We start from the raw sequence: 17,607 nt of genomic DNA, 5'->3' as shown, positions 1-17,607 counted from the left end.
CTTTTCTTTTTCCTTCTTTTTCTATATACAATTTTTTTTCTTTTCTTTTCTATTTTTTTTCTTTTTCACTTTTATCTCTTTTTCTTTTCATTTTTTTCTTTTCCTTTCAAACTATATACAAGAACATCAATGCATAAGGTCTATACATTTAATCAATACATGAGTATGTACCCAATTCCCCAATATAAAAATACAAAACACAAACACCCTTTTATCTCAACCAATGTCCCAAAGTTTTCCCACTCTTGAATGACACTCACACTCACTAGCCTAAGCCAATCAAAGATCCAAATAAAGGACATTCATTGTTTTCCGCTTTAAGGCTTGTAATGTGCTAAATTAAAGAACAAGTGGGTTAAGCGTAGGCTCAAAATCGGCTAACAAAGGAGAGTAAAAGGTAAGGCTATCTGGATAAGTGAGCTAATGAAATGATGGCCTCAATCATATAAATACATGAATACAAGGAATAATGGGACATATAGATTCAAACAAATCAAAGATTACAATCATAGAAAGAAAACAATTGCACACAAGAAGGAGAATAAGTGACTATAAGATGTAGCCACAAAACAAGGCTCAAAGCTTACTAGCTTGTGTTCTTAGCTCAAAAACCATGTTCCAAAATAAATTCTTTCAAGCAAGTTCCACAAATTTTCTTTTTCAAATTGGTAGGGTGCCCTAAAACAGTTTCTTGGAAAGGAAATCATCACCCTAACCAAGTAGTCCTAATAAGAAAGAAGTGGTAAAAATATGTACAAATTCTAACTAACATGCAACCTATCATGCAATGCAATAGCTAATCTAACAAAGAAAATAAAAAAATTTGGTGTTGAAGAGGAAATCGTTACCCATGGAGATCGGTCGAACGACCTCCCCACACTTGAAGATTGCACCGTCCTCGGTGCATGCAAAGAAGAGCAGGGTGGATGGGTTGCTACAATTGATGAGCTCCTCAAATGGTAGTGCGGATGACTTGTTTGTTGCCCCATTTAAAGTTATTCATTTCTCCCTTCCTGGTGGCCAACCTAAAAGGGGAGGAAAGAAGAACGACAATTAGGCCTACAACAAAGATATCAAAACAAGTATAACGTAGGCCTGGGCTAATGCCAAATAAGAGTAAGGTTCTCACTACATGTTAGCTACGCATGTAGGTGAGAAAATAATATAAGCTAATGGCATATTAACTAATACTTGATGCAAGAGTAAAATCGAAGCATGAAGAGCATATGGCACATCAAGTTCACATAAGAAGAAGTGGGTCATGAAAGACAATATGAGGTCATATCAATGCACAAAGACATAAGAGTCATACAAGATGAAGCATTGATTTAAAAGTTTCATCACCCAACAGTATCAAACAAATCAAGAAGCACCAAAATAATGCAAGGATTTCTCAACAATTGAGTGTAAGAATCCAACACCATTAGTAAAATGACTTAAAAAAACGAAAACATGCTACAAAAACTAAATGAAAATGGGAAGAGTAGAAGTATGCGAGTGTGATAAGCAAAAGTAAATGGAAGGGGAGAAAAAAACTCTTTTTTTTTTTACCGACGTGTGTGCGTCATGCACGTTTACGCGTCAATGGGCATATTGGTTGAAAGACGCGTACGCGCCAGGTGCGCGTACGCGTATGTCGAGTTAGGCCGGAGGCATAGTGTCGGCCCAAGTCTGGCACAACTCTCGGGTAAAAGTACTAGGAGTGTGGATCGTGCAATCGACGCGTGCGCACACAGTGTGCGTGCGCGTGCATTGCGAATTCAAGATCATGTGCGCGTACGCGCCAGGTGCGCGCACGCGTGCATAGACTTGTGCCTTAGGCCCAATGTTCGCACAGTGCAGGCCTAACTCTCGGGTTTTTGGCTGGAGGTGAAATTTTGCATCCACGCGTACGCGTACAGTGCGCATCCGCGTGGGTGGTCGAAAAATGCTCAGGTGCGCGTACGCGTCAAGTGCACGCATGCGTGGATGGTATTCTATTTTTCAAAAAAAATTTTTAAGTTCTTACACCAATCCAAGCCTTTCAATCCTCCAAACAGCTACCAAAACACCCTAGAACCTTATTCAACATACTATACTACTAACTAAACTCAATAAAACAATAAAAACAAGAAATTAAACTAATTCTACCAATATTTACAAAAGATAAAAATGAAAATGAGAATCTGCCTACAATGGCAACTCAAGTCACTTATTAACAAAACTAAAAGAGTATGGAAAGAGTTTACCATGGTGGGGTGTCTCCCACCTAGCACTTTTATTTATTGTCCTTAAGTTGGACTTATGGGGAGCTCCTCTCAAGGTGGCTTGTGCTTGAATTCATCTTGGAACTCCCACCAATGCTTGGTTCTCCATTGTGCCCCAAGATTTCTCATGGATTGAGCCAAGTGTTGATGGAGTTCTTCACAAGCTTGGGGCTCCCAAAGTTGATCCTCTTCTTGTGATCCGGTGTCCCACACTTTGTTTTCACACCCGTCTTGAGGTTGATCATCATTATTAGTCCAACCGGGTGGTGAGTAAGATGAATTCTCTATGAAGTGCCCAACAATCCTTCTAGACCCCTCTATTTGAGCACTACTCCATCCTTTATATCTCATGTTTGATGCATCAACCATAATGAGCCTTGATTTGCAACGCCCACCACAAAACCTTTTCCGCTTTCGCTTCATCCCACAAAGTTCCCTAAGTTGGCCATCCGTTTCAAGCAAACCATATTCAAGTGGGATAATAAAGCTAATAGAAATGAATTTCACCCACTCAAATGAAGGTGTAGATGGTAACCTAGGCAAAGATGCTTCCAAAGATCTTGACAAAGCATAACCAACCCTCGTTCTTCTATTTCTAAGGACTTCCACCTCTTCACAAGATCTCTTGATCTCAATCCTTTGTTCAACAATTTTATCTAAACCTTTTCCTTTACTCAAATCATAATAGGGAGGGTGAGAAAAATTTACCTCCTCAACGCTTTCAAATCCAACCGGAGAAGGTTCTTCATGCTCAAAGGATTCTTCACCACTAAGACTTGATGCTTGATCTTCATCACCAAGGGAACTCAATCCTTGCTCTATCCCATCCAAGTCTTCATATGGAGTATGCCTTGGAAGGTGTGCACTTTCCTCCCTAGCATCAATTTCAATCATCTTGGAGGGGTTTTCTTCAACTCTATGTTCCCATGGAGGCTCCGCATCTCCTAAGTCTTCTACCACTTCTTCCTTGTCTTCAACAATTAAAGCTTCCTCCAATTGTTCCAATACAAAGCAACTTACCTCATTTCCCACCGGAGTTTCCAATCTCTCCTTCATGCTATGTTCTTCATTTGATTCTCCACATGTAGCCGTGGGAGTTCCTTGAGTGTTCAAGCATTGGGAGGCTAGTTGATTTGTTACCGTATCCAAGGCGGCCATAAAATTTTGCACATCCCTTTTCATCTCTTCTTGCCCTTGAACAAGAACACCAAGGGTTTCATCCATTAGAGGTTGGGGTGGATGGAAGGATTCATCATTTTGGGGGAAGGGTTCATAGTAGGAAGGTGGTTCTTCTTGGTAGAATTATGGTGGTTCTATGTTTTCCACTCTTTCCACTTGTTGCACAACACACTCCATGGTTGCTTGAAATTGATCCAATGCTTCCTTGAGACGATCCCTTGACTCTTGTTCCTCTTGGATAATATGATTAGGATCGTATGGGTCTTGGATCGATGGACATGAATATTCTTCCATGTGAGGTTGTGGTTGAAGGTAGAATTCATCTTGTGGTTGAAAATGTTCATATATTGGAGGTGGTTCATCTTGGTAATAATGTGGAGGAGGTGGCTCTTGAAAATATTGATGTTGGAATGGTGGTGGCTCTATATGTGGTTCATATGGCTCATATGGTTGTTGGTAGGATGGATATGGATTAGGGTCATATGAAGGTGGTTGGTAAGAAAGGGCTTGTGAGTATGGTTGAGGGTTATGTTGAGGATATGGTTCATAGGCATATGGTGGTGGTTCTTGAAAGTCACAAGGAGATTCACCATAGCCATTGGATTGATATGCATCATAGAATGGCTCTTCTTCATAGTGCATTGGTGGAGGTTGTTGCCATGAAGATTGATCATATGCATATGGCTCCTCCCACCTTTGATTGTTCCATCCTTGATACACATCTTCATTGTAATCTCCACTCCCTACAACATAGTTGTAATCACACTCATAGCCAAAATAAGAATTTATGGTAGCAAAAGAAAATAAGAAACAAAAACTAATAAGAAATAATGAAACGAAATACTAAGACTAGCAAAAACTAACAAGCAATCTAAAAAGTAAGCTATTCACAATATTCACATATATACAATAATCAATAACATAACACCATTGCAATTCCCCGGCAACGGCGCCATTTTGATGATTGGATTTTTGACGGTTTAGAATTTTCCAAATGAAATCTCGTTGTAAAGTATAGTTTCTAAACCAACAATAATCCTTTCATACAAAAGATTGTTTGTCACAAGTAACAAACCCCTAAAATTAATAACCAAAGTATTCAAACCTCGGGTCGTTCTCCCTAGGAATTGTAATGAAGTGTCTTGCTATTGGTTGTGAATTATATTTGGGGTTTTTAAGCTTTTGGACAAGAAATATAAATGGCAAAGAAAATAAATCTAACAACTAACAAAGCTCTTGGCAAGATATGAGAACTAGAAGTCCTACCCTAGTTATCCTTCTCAATTGTGATGAGAATTGTTCATTGCTACCACTTAGTTAACCCTTACTAAAGAAAGGAAAGTCAAGTGGATGAATTGACTTGAGCCACAAGTCCTAGCCAACTCCCAAGGAAAGACTAGCTTTAGTGCACTCCAAACCAATTAGCAATCTCTCCAATTACCAATCAACAAAGAAATTAGATAACTCAAGTGTCACTAATTACTCTACCTAGGCCAAGAGGAACAAAATCTATACTATATCTAGAAGAGGCATTTCAACAAACACATAAAAGGCAATAAGAGTAAACAACATAAATTGCAAGAATTAAAGAGAGATCTAACTACAAAGGCAAGAGATCATCAATAGAAAAGCAAAGAAGAACAATTATTATGAATTACCTCTTATTGTATTGAAAGAAAATGGAAGGAACAATAGTAGATCTACAACAAAGTATAAGAACAATCATAAAGGAAATTACAATAAAAGAATGGAAGAAGAGTGAATGTAACAACAAGGAATTGAGAAGATAGAAGTAGAAGAAGATGAATTAAAATCTAGATCTAAGAACTAATCCTAATCCTAATCCTAATTCTAGAGAGAAATGAGAGCTTCTCTCTCTAGAAACTAATTCTAACTACTAAACTAAACTAATGGTAACTAGATGTCTCATCCTTCTTCAATCCTTGGCTTAAATAGCATCAGAAATGAGTTCTCCAACTTTTCATGCCCCGGATGTTAGCTTTCCAACCCAACTGGAACCGCATCATTTGGACCTCTGTAGCTCATGTTATAGTCGTTTAAGTGCGAAGAGGTCGGCTTGACAGCTTTCCGGTTCTTTCATTTCTTCATGAGTTCTCCAACTTTTTATGCTTCTTTCTCCATTCCCTTGATCCAATCTTTGCCTCCTAAATCTTAAATCACTTAACAAACATATCAAGGCATCTAATGGAATCAAGGTGAATTAGATTTAGCTATTTTAAGGCCTAAAAAGCATGTTTTCACTCTTAAGCACAATTAAAGGAGAGTATACAAAACCATGCTATTTCATTGAATAAATGTGGGTAAAAGGTTATAAAATCCCCTAAAATCAATACAAGATAAACCGTCAAATTGGGGTTTGTCACGACCTAGTGCACTTGCTGGTTAGTTGTGCGAAGTTGTGATAAAGAGTTGAGATTACAATTGTGCGTACCATGTTGATGGCGCCATTGATGATCACAATTTCGTGCACCAAGGACAATAAACAAAAGTGATAAGTGGGAGACACCCCACCATAGTAACATCTTTCCTTTTCCCTTTTTGTAAATATTGGTAAAATAAGTTTAATTTCATGTTTTGTTTAGTTAGTTGAGTTTAATTGGGAGTCTAGTATATTAAATAAGGTTTTATGATATTTTGGTAGCTGTTTGGAGGTTTGGAATGCTTGGTTTGGTGTAAAAAATATAGAAAAATTTTGAAAAATAGAGCACCAATCCATGCGTACACGTCACCCACGAGTACGCGTGACCCAAGTTTTTTAGACCATCCACGCGCACGCGTCGCTCATGCGTACGCGTGCATCCAAAAATTTCACCTTCCATACTAAAACCCAAGAGTTATGCGAGTGGCGTGCTGGAATTGTGCCTCTAGCACAAAACCAACCCACGCGTACGCGTCACCCCACGCGTACGTGTCGCATCTCTAAATAACCCATCACGCGTACGCGTCACCCACGTGTACGCGTGGAGTGCCCTATTTCACCACCTTCTTTTCTTTTCTTCTTTCCATTTCTTTCCTTCTTCTTTCTTCTCTCCTTTTCTTTCCACCCTTCAATCATCATCCAACACTACCAAACACCATCAACCATTAGATAATTTAGTTAATTAGTTATTTAGTTAGTTTAATTTTCGTTTAATTTTCTATTTCCATTATAAGTGTTGGATTATTAATCTTTTATACCATTTCTTGCTGCTGATTATTGATGAGATGTTATTTTAACATCATTGTTGTTAATTTTCATTGTTGAATTTCTTTATTGAGGTTATATTTTGTTACTTGGTTTTGAGTTTTCATGATTAACATTTGTGCCTACCAAGTACATGTTACATTGCCTCCAAGCATCTTAACTCTTTTGAATTGCATGTTCTGGCCACCATGCATTCATCATCCATTGTTAGGCAATTGTACATTATCGATGCACTTTTTTTAGGTGATGCTTGCTTATGATTGCCCTTATTCACATCACCTATTTCATGCATTGAGATTCTGGAATTGTGAAATTGGATCGAAAGCTTACCTAGTGTCATATTTTTGAGCTCCCCAGGCTTTGTAGACTATGCTTGCTATGTGATTGATTTTCACTTCTATCTTCTTTTTCTAAGTTCCATAGCATTCATGTGTTCCACCTTATGTCACTTAGGTGTTGCAACAAATTCAAAGTGTGTCATTATTTGATGTGTGAGTTTTATACACCATGTTGTTCACTAAGTTTGCTTACACATCAATCAATGACCATTTATTATCCAATTTCATAATTGCTTGATTAATTGCTTGAATGATTTCATGCCTCTTCACTACTTGTTTGTATCTTGACTTACAAGTCTTCTTAAAGTATCTCAAGCACACTAGAATGGGTGAAGTGTATGCTTTCTTTTGTGTAATTGTGACATGGCTTTTAAATACTAGGGTGTGCGTTCTAAACCGCATGCAATTTAGGACCCACACACCTATTTTTCATCAATATCACACTAATTCACTCACTCTATTCTAGTGATTTTTACCTCATCCCAACAATTTACGCTTTTTTGCTTTTGCATTTACTTTTCTTACTATCCTCCTCTCTATTTTTCATGGAGGAGTCATCATAAGCAAAAATGGAAGCGGGAGAAGGACATGCAGCAACCAGTTGACCTACCAGCTGAAGGTAGCAACCTGGAGAGTCACCGTGCCCCCACTTGCTCATCTTTGAGTGCACCAAGAACAGTGTAAACTTTTAAGTGTGGGGAGATCGTTCCACCAGTCGGCGTTTTTGGGTGACAAATTTCTAATCCCAGCACTTTTGCATTTCATTTTTAAGTTTCTTAGGATTTTTAGCGCATTTTCTTGTTTTACATATGTATACATAATAAGCTTAGTCAAAATAATGAAAATTTTCAAGAATTTTACCTATAGGGCATCCCCAATTAATTGAAAAAAATTTAGAACTTGCTTGAATTATATACATTGTGGATCACGTGTTTGAGCTAAGAACACAAGCATGTAAGATTTGAGCCTAATTGTGTGGTTACATCATATAACCACTTATTTTCATTCTTGTGTGTATTATTCTCTTTCTATGATTGTAATTTTTGATTTGTTTAATTCTATATATCCATTATTTTGTGTATGAATGCACCTATATGGTTGAGGCCATTGTTTCAAATAGCTCACTTACCCAAATAGCCTACCTTTTATCTTCCATTGTTAGCCAATCTTGAGCCTATGCTTAACCAATTTGTTCTTAATTTTAGCACATTATAAGCCTTAAGTGAAAAATAATAAATGTCCCTTGTTTGGATCTTTGATTAGCTTAGGCTAGTGAGAGTGCTTATCATTCAAGTTTGGAAGAGTTGGAAATATTGGGTAGGGATAAAAGAATGTTTTTGTATTTTTGTAAAAATTTTGGGAATTCGGTACATACTCATGTGTTAATTAAATGTAAAACCATATGCATTGATACTTTTGTATATACTTTATTGCAAAATAAATAAATAAATAAATAAATATATACACAAAATAAAGAAAAAATATATATACCAAAGAAAAAAAAGAAAAATAGAAAAAGAAAGAAAAAGAAAAACAATAAAAAGGGACAAAATGCCCCAAAGTGAAGTTCAATCAAATCAATGCATATGTGCTGTGATAAAAAAGAGAATGCATGAGTGTGTGAAAAAGTGAAGAATGGGTAGTTTGGTTAGCTTTGAAATTGTATAGGTTGTTATATAGGTTAGATGGGAAGTCTAAGTTAATCAAAGATTCAAATTCTAGTCCACTTAACCATATGCATTCTACCTAGACCCTAACCCCATTACAACCTATGGGAAAGACCTCATGATATTTGTATGCATGCATGAGATAATTGTTGATTGTTAGATGAAAAACAAATCTTAGAAAGCATAATTAGGGGAGAATTGAGTGAATCAATCCTATACACTTGAGTGACTAGAGCGGATACACATCCGGTGAGGGTTCGATCGCTCAATTATATGTTCCACCCATGATAATCTTTTCTTGCAAGTTTGTAAAATCATTCTAATAACTCAATTCAATTGTGGGTTTGCTTGAATGCTATTGCTTTAGCCCTTGTACTTATATATGTATTCTTGGAAATGAATTTATTTTGACCAAGTAGTTACATTCATGTAGATAGATTGCAAATAGTTAGTTTGCATTGAATAAATGTTGATACCCTTTGTTTCTTTTTTGAGTTTAGCATGAGGACATGCTTGGTTTAAGTGTGGGGAGGTTTGATAAACCCCAATTTTGTGATTTATCTTGTGCTTATTTTGGGAAATTTTATCCCTTTTTCTCACATGTATTCAACGAAATAGCATGGTTTCGTAATTTTCCTTGAATTTGTGCTTAACTGTAAAAACATGCTTTTTAGGCCCTTAAATTGATAATTTTTATTCACCTTTGATTTCACTAGATGCCTTGATGTATTTGTTAGTGAATTCAGGTTGAAAAGGCTACGAATAGATCAAAGGAATGAAGAGAAAAGCATGCAAAGTGGAGAATTCAATAAAAAACAAGGATTTGAAGTGCATTCATTGACGCGCATGCGTGATAGATGCGCACGCGTGGATATGATGTCGCATGGCGACGCGTACACGTGACATGACACGTACGTGTGGATGGAAAAATGCCAAGCGACGCGTACGCATGACCCACATGTACGCGTCACTGCTCGCACGTGACCTCATTAAAGTGAAAATGTTGGGGGCAATTTCTAAGATGTCTAGGCCCAAATCCAACCCGTTTCTGAGGGTATTTCATGCAGAATTCAAGCTTGGGTGAAGGGGGAGCACTTAGTTATAGAATTAGCATCATGTAGCTTAGTTTCTAGAGAGAGAAGCTCCCTCTTCTCTCTAGAATTAGGGTTCTTAGGCCAATTTGCATCTTAGATCTAGGGTTCAATTGTTATTTTTATCTTGTTTCTTCTAAATTTTTTGTTTCTACATTTTAATTCTTAGTTCTCTTGTTAATTTCCCTTTTATGCCTCTTTTATGTTCATGAATGCTCATGTTGGATTTGAATCCCTTTTAGTGCAATTCGACGTTTGATGTTCTTTTATTGATGCTTTGAGTTGTTTTTGTTATTCTCTTGCAATTAGTAGTTGTTAGATTTTATTCTTCTTGCACATTTACCACACTTTCCTTTTATACCTTCCAAGTGTTTGACAAAATGTTTGGTTGGATGTTAGAGTAGATCTTTGATCATTCTTGGCTTGGAAAGAAAAATTAGGCAATCTTGATCCATGAAAACCCAATTCGTGTTGGTGACCTAGAGTTGTTAGCTAATATTGTTTCCATTGACGCTAGTCTTTTGCTAATTCAATTAGTAAGTTGACTAGGACTTTTGGATTGAGATTAGCTAGTCTTATTAGACTTTCTTCGAGTGTAAAGATAACATTATACTTTCTTTCATCGTCAGGGATGACGTAATAAGATAAATTCTTGTTTATTATTGGGAATTGATTAACTAGTCTTGTTTGATGCTCTCCCTATGTGAAGATAACATGATACCTTCTTCCATTTATTGGAGATGACAAAATAAGATGAATTAATCATTGTATGACTAGCATAGAAAGCCTACATTCTCAATCTTTGCCATGAATGTCTATCTTTATTGATTGCTTGCTTTAGTTACTTGATTTACTTTTCTTGCTCTTTTATTTTCTTGCACTTTTATCAATCAAACTCCCCTTGTACCTTCATAGCCAATAATTGACCTTGCAATTCCTTGTGAGACGACCCGAGGTTTAAATACTTTGGTTAAATTTTTATTGGGGTTTGTACTTGTGACAACCAAATTTTGATTGGGAGGATTGTTTATTGATTTGGAAGCTATGCTTACAATGAAGTTCCTATTCCTATAAGAGAAATTTCTAGACCACCAAATAGCACAAAATATTTTTTCCTCAAGTAAGGAAATTGCGTGGTATAGCCGATTACGTGACACATGGGTTTGCGTGACTACACGCACAGACATTATCTGCTACCGGTAACTAACAAGGGGTTTTGTCTAAAGTGAGTTAATTAGGATAGTTTAATTATTATTTAATGAAGGTGTGTTAGCTATTGGGCTTTTTGACATTTTGTTGGTAAAATTTTTGTTTTGATTAGGCTTTTTGTTGAGTTATTAAGTGATAAATGAATATTGTAATATTTTTTGTTTGTATGGTACATCTGATCTGTTAAAATTTTGGTGCAAGAAGAGGGTTTTTTTAGGATATGTGATGAGTAGAAAAACTAAAAACAAAATAAATGAACATATGAAAATAATTTTTTCAAAAAATAATATTTGGTTTTATTTATAGAAAGAGAATTATATAATTTAAAAATAAAATATGTGAAGCAAAATTAAATTAAAAATTATTTTAAATTGAAATTAACATATGAAAAAAAATTTTTTTTTATTTTGAAAGTTGGTAGAGGGAGAAATTAATTCTAGATAATAATTCTCCTTAATTTATTATTGTACTTATGTTTATTATATTTTGTTAACAAAAAATAATATCGTTGTTTATGTCTAAATATACTAATTTAAGGATCACAACTTATAAAGATGAATGAAAAGTAGGAAGGAATGGGGAAGAGGAATATTTAATTATTATTATTATAGATTAAGTGTTTAAGATTTGTAATTTAGGGTTTATAGTTTAGGATTAGGTTAGGATTGATCCATTCTGAATTTGGAGTTAGAGCTTAGGGTATGTTCTTGAGAATTTAGGATTTAGGATTTAGGGTATAAGGTTTAGAGATTAGGATTTGTAATTTAATTTGATTTTATAAAAATATTTTTATTTTTATTTTAAAAATTTTATTCAAAACATAAAAGTAATGAAAAATATAATTTTATCATTTTATTATTTTTATGTTATTTTACAAATTTTAAAATAAAAATATTTAAAAAAAATTTTGGGGTGAAAAATTTTACAACATAGGTTAGAATTTATCAAAGTTGATGTAGTTTGTAATTTTTTAAATTAACAAATAAGTTTCAAATTTAAAATTTAAAATTATTAATATATTGTGAAATTACAAAATTTGAAATAAAAAATGTAGCAGAATTAATTTTTAAATTTGAACTTTTTTAAATTTGAAAAATAAGATTTAAAATTAAAAAAATAAGCATATTATTATTATTATTATTTTAGTTTCTCACGGTATCTCCTGATCCGACAAGCCAATGACTAATCCATCACGGTATTAAACCCTATTTAAGGGTTTGTCGCTGGCCAATGGATTGCTGCATACACAAGGTGGGATTCGAACCCATGATACTTGCTTAAGTAGACTAGTGAGCTAACTATTAGACCAACCCAACTTGATTTTATTTTTTTTTTAAACCAAAAATAGAGAGACTTGCTTAAGTGGACTAGTGAGCTAACTACTAGACCAACTCAACTTAGTTTTTTTTTTTTTACCAAAGATAGAGAGACTTAAACTCGCGACTTCTTAGATGAGTATGGAAAAATTATGACATTTGAGCTATAATTCATTGACAACTAATTTAATTTTATTATTATTATTATTAAAGGGAGACTAAGCCCAGAGTCCCAGGCTCGGAGAAAAGTTACAACACTATCCTAATTCATTTATTTTGCAAAAATAATCCAACTACAAAAAATATTACAAAGACCAAAGAACACAAGTCCTTATCTATTTTATTTGTTTTTGGTTATCTCTCTAATCCCTTTTATTATGTTACATTCAATAACAACATAAACTCACGACTTAACAAAAAACATTGAATTCAACACCCAAAAATCTAATAATTTAATTATCACCACTTCATAATTACTGCTAACTTAATCTTACATGAGTCAACATCAAGCTGAACTATAATATTTACACTACCTGAACCTCTAGCCTCTCCTAACCAAAACAACTCTAACACGTGTCTCTATCAGAAGACGTCTACCTCCTTTCTTTACATGTTCAAAAAATTTACCATCCTCACCAATTACTATAGCGCTACTACTACACCACATTTCTTTCTCCCTCTTTTTGACCGTATATATATATGTGAAAATTTGAGGCAGTTTCGGATTGTATTTTTATTTTATTCACAAAATTATAAAAAGAGAGAGAAAAACAACTATTTCTACCTATAAATATTCTGGCAAAATTATCTATAAAAAAAACAAAACTAATGTTCTACCAGTCACCAAAAAAGATCAAAGAAGTCACCAAAAAAAAATCTAATGTTCTACCCATCAAAGATTGTTTGACAAAAAATATCTAACCATTATATTTTTATATATTCTGTTAAAAAATTACATGAAATTCTTAAATTAGCCTTATTTTCATAATCTACTTCAATATTTGAACAACCACCGCCTTCCCCTTTTCAAATCCTAAACCTCCTTAACTTCCTTCTTAACCATCATACGAGCACAAGCATCACCCACACCAATACTACTAACACTACTAACATCACTGTCAACAATTAAGAGGATGCTACTAAGCAAGCCCCAATCGGAATGCTAAAGATGAAACCCTACTCCAGTCCCTGGCTCCTTTGATCTCCTGAAGCACTTTCCACAGCTACCATTCTCCATCTCCCACTTCTCCTTCTCCATCTTCTCTGTTTTATTTTAGATTTGTTATCCTGGCCGGATTCGCCCAAACTCTATGCACTAGTTCGCGAACTCGATGTGGTGAGCACAGGAACCAAAGATCAAGCTTTTGGTTGGAGAACGAGCGAGGTTCAAATCTAGGAGCAGCTTTCGCTCTCTGGCATCTGAGGTCGAAGCAACGTCGAGCTTTGAGTGAAGATCATATCCATGGCTCTCTTGAAGCATTTGGAGGTGAGGTCAAACCTTTGGAGGTTGGCGTTGGAAAATTGATGTCGCTCGGTGGTCGTGCCTCCATCAGTACCACTACCGGAGATCTCTAAAATTAGGCTGACTCCACTAACTATGTCGTCGACTACTTCTTCCGCTCCCAAGACCACCGTAGCTTCTTCTCTGAAATCAAGGTTCTTATCTTAGCTATGGAATTTCTAGCATCATTCTCTTTATTCTTTTCTCAATGATAGAACTATTTTCTTTTTTTTCTTTTTTTTTGGTTTTGTATGTATGTGTGTGCAGTTATCAATAAGGATGTGTTCTCAAAGATTTATTGGTTAAGCATTTTGTGAATATAAAGTTCATGCTTCTGTTAGTTCATGAATTTGATGCAGTTCCATTTGGTTTTAAACTGAATTTTTTTTTCTGTTGTTAATTTTTCTATTTTTGTTCTTGTTTAGTTAATGAGATTAAATGATGTTGAGTTATGAATATCTATTTTATACCAGATTAATTATCCTCTCAATTGGTGATGGTCATGTTGGTAGTGTTAGCGATAGTGGTGTTTAGGGATTAAAGTGGAGATTATGGAGGTTTAGGAGTTGAAAAAGCAAAGGTGGTGACAATTCAAAGGTTGAAAATGACGAAAAGAATAAGGATAATTTGAAAATTTTATCTAATTTTTTTATAGAGTTAATGAAAAATTAATATTTGAATATTTTTATCAAATATAATATATTTTTTATGAATAAAGTGTTAATTTTATTTTTTGATGAATAGTTTGTCGGCGTTATAAATTTATGAATAAAAATATATGCCTGTTTTTTCAAAAAAAAAAAAAAGTTTAAAACAATAATTTAGTATGTTTGGATTACAGTTTGCAAATGAAAGTTTGTATAAAATTAATTTTGTAAATTTAATTTTGATGAAAAATAAATTTGTGTTAAAGTGATTTATGTTTGACAATCTTTATATCAAAATAGATTATAGTAAAATAAATATTATTTAGATTACACTACTCAAAATCACTTTTAGATAAAAAAATTATTAAAATAGACATCGAATTAAATAATTTTTTTATATTATTCTATCATTTTAATTTAGATATTTAAATAGATCTTATTAATTAATTATATAATAGAATTCATATTTATTTACTAAAATAAAAATAACATATCAAAATTAGTAAAATATATTTTTAATTAAAATTAAAAAATATAAATTTTAGATATATATATATATATATTATATTTTTCATAAATTTTAAATGTTAACATCAAAATATTAATTTAGTATTCTTTTACATCGTATTTTTATTTTAGTACTCTCAATAATTTTATTCTTAATATTATTTTAAAATTCAACGTTTATGATTTTATTACCTATGATTAATTTTTTATTTAATTTATTTTTTTTAATGAGATCATAATTTATATTATAAAAAAATTATACTAAAATATAGTACACAAGAATTTCAATTATAAAAGAGAATACTAAAAATAATAAATATTAAATATTTATCTTGATAGTGATAGAAATAAATCTAAAAATTTTTTATGATATTTTTATATAGATATTTTTAATATTCTTAGTACTCTTTTTTAATACGCTATAATTTTACTATTATTATTCTATAAAAAAATAACAGATAAAAAAATTTATATAAACAAAAATTAATAAAAATTCTATAAAAAATAATAATATCAATGAGAGAGTACTAGAGAAAAACATCATAAAAAAAGTAATAAGATTGATCGTATGAATAATGAATGACAAAATTCATAGATAAAAAATAAATTTTAATCTAATATAAAAATGTAAATGCAGATGCTTTAAACGCCAAGTCAAATACACTTTTAGAAGACTCTTGACATATTATTGCATGTTATAGATTAAGTGACATAACCAAAAGATACCAGCTTATCTAGTTATCAGACAAAATAGTCGATGAAAAATGTTGCTGTTAAAAAAATATTTTCTATTTTGTCAATTATTGCATGTTATAGATTAAGTGACATAACCAAAAGATACCAGCTTATCTAGTTATCTTCCTCATTTAGTTATTTTCTTTTCTCCATGAAATCAGTTGAAAAATTCATGGAAGAAATAAGAGTTTATGTTTTTATTTTATTTTATTCTTTTTTCCCAAGTTTGAATTTGACGGAAAGAATAAAATAAAAAACAAATGCAAGAATCAGACATTTAAAATCTCATTTGGGATGTTACTTTTCAAATGAAATAAAAAATATTTAAAATAACAATATCTTCGGTAATAGCATAACATAGGATGCTGGTTCTTTCAATATCTTCCGACTCTTCAGGGCCATTCAACTTCAATTAGATATTTTCTCTTTTTTTATTTTTTTTAAAAAATAATATTTAAGTTTTAACAAAAGCTTAACAGATTACAAGACAAATTAACTACAATGTAGTATTAAAGAGAAAAGTACATTTTGAACGAAATTTTAAGACAACAAATAAAATAAAAATTTGTTTTTTTTCCCAAAATATACTTTCATTTCATAAAAAATATAAAAATTATAGTGTTTACATATTACATCCACCTAATCAATCAAAGGGAGTTTTCCAACATAGAACAAGTTAATGATGCTAGAAAAATCTGAAAAAAAAAAAAAGAAGAAAAGAGGGACGAAGAAGCTGCATGTCATTGAACTTGGAACCTATGGATGTCACGTCGTCGAAACTCCTCTATCATCAACTTTGCTTGGGACATAATTTTTTCAGGATCTCTTCATTGTTGTTTGATTACCCATGAGTTCTTTGTCAGCCAGATTTGCTGGAGAAGGTAAGTGAGGTGAGCCATTCTAGACTTTTCTACTAGTTTCGTCCACTCCAAGACTATTAACTACTGCCACCACTCCCACGCTTTCAGTTCTGAGTCAGGAAGGATGGTGTTAGCAAAAGAAGAGCTATTCCAAATATACACAACTTCCGGACAAAACACGGTAGTGTGCAGTTGTCTTGACAATTGGCAGCGGAAACATAATAATGAGACTTGAGGTAATCTCTCCTTTAACTCTGACTTCACCGCAATACTCTCATGCAAATCTCCATATAAATAGTGTTACCTTTGGTTGAACTTGCCATTTTCATATGTTATTCCAGATTTTTGACCCCGAGTATCACGGATGCATAATTTTTTTTGTGAAAGAAATAATAATGAGTACTTTGGTGTTCCCCTACATGCTTGGTCGGTTGACACATTTAGCTTGATTAGGGGGATAGTGGGGAGAGTTGGTTCGATGCGACGAAGCGACTGAGTCATACAGATCCTTTAGTACAAGACGGGTGCAAATTGATACTTGTGTTTTTGAAGTTATTAACTTGGGTTCACATAACCATAGGCACTAGCAGGTTTGACGTCTTTGTTAAGAAAATTAGAGAAAGAACGACATCAAAGATGCAAGGTTCGGATGCGGCTGCTGATACGGTGGCACAAGTGGAACGAGAGATTGAAAGTGATAAGGGCATAAAGGTAATTCAGATTGATCATTTGAATGAATAGAAGAAGGGTTTTTCAAATCCTAAAACGGTGAAGCCACATTTAAGGCCGTTAGTAATGCAGCTGATTTTATGGGATCACAAGTAGTTAGTGACGAGCATCATCTAAAGAAACAGTAACAAGGAATTATGGTGATGGAAGCCTTTTGGGTGCTGATTTGAATAAAGGAGAGTGAATTTTAAATTGTTGTTATGATACAAAGCGATAAGGGTGTTCGCAGTGCGGTTTGGTTTGATTTTTTAGAGAAAAGTCATTCGATCTAATCGTTTAATTAAATTGTGGTTCGGTTTAATTCGGTTTTTTTATGGAAACCATCTGAACTAAATCAAACTAATTAAATTCGATTTGGTTTGATTTGGTTTGTTCGA

The 17,607-nt window shown here is 33.5% G+C and overlaps 1 long non-coding RNA gene across 1 annotated transcript; it reads left to right on the top strand.

Annotated features, from left to right (window-relative positions):
- The first annotated feature begins 12,959 nt into the window (after window positions 1-12,959).
- On the top strand, window positions 12,960-17,515 carry LOC140173436 (uncharacterized). Its single transcript, XR_011862248.1, has 2 exons — window positions 12,960-16,737; window positions 16,843-17,515. It is a non-coding gene; the product is annotated as an uncharacterized lncRNA (long non-coding RNA).
- The last annotated feature ends 92 nt before the right edge of the window (window positions 17,516-17,607 follow it).

This window comes from Arachis hypogaea, chromosome 6 (assembly GCF_003086295.3).
Source record: "Arachis hypogaea cultivar Tifrunner chromosome 6, arahy.Tifrunner.gnm2.J5K5, whole genome shotgun sequence".
NCBI lineage: Eukaryota > Viridiplantae > Streptophyta > Magnoliopsida > Fabales > Fabaceae > Arachis > Arachis hypogaea.
This window is presented reverse-complemented; position numbering and strand designations above follow the sequence as displayed.